Genomic DNA, 406 nt, shown 5'->3' with positions numbered 1-406 from the left:
CTGTTTCATGCTTTCTGAAGAATCTCAGATACTTTTTAAGGCTTTTTGAAGAAGCTCAGGGACTCTTTTTTTTCATAAAAAAGCTTACAACACCTAGTATTCCCATGCGGTCTCCCATCCAAGTACTAACCAGGCCTTATTCAAAAGGTTAGACCATTAGTGAAGAAAACTAAGAAGAACTTTTGAAAAAACTCAAACTCTTTCATGCTTTCTGAAGAATCTCAGAGACTTTTTAAGGATTTTTGAAGAAGTTCAGGGACTCTTTTTTATTTTTTTATTTTTTTTAAAGCTTACAGCACCTGGTATTCCCAGGCGGTCTCCCATCCAAGTACTAACCAGGCCTGACCCTGCTTAGCTTCCAGGATCAGACGAGATCGGGCGTGCACAAGGTGGTATGGCCGTAAGT

The 406-nt window shown here is 39.7% G+C and overlaps 1 pseudogene; it reads right to left on the bottom strand.

Annotated features, from left to right (window-relative positions):
* Positions 1-287: 287 nt before the first annotated feature.
* Positions 288-406, bottom strand: LOC143716780 (5S ribosomal RNA; annotated as a pseudogene).

This window comes from Siphateles boraxobius, unplaced genomic scaffold (assembly GCF_051911475.1).
Source record: "Siphateles boraxobius isolate OS27281-9 unplaced genomic scaffold, OSU_SipBor_1 6, whole genome shotgun sequence".
Lineage (NCBI taxonomy): Eukaryota > Metazoa > Chordata > Actinopteri > Cypriniformes > Leuciscidae > Siphateles > Siphateles boraxobius.
The sequence above is the reverse complement of the archived record's forward strand: the minus strand, read 5'-3'. Positions and strand labels throughout refer to the sequence as shown.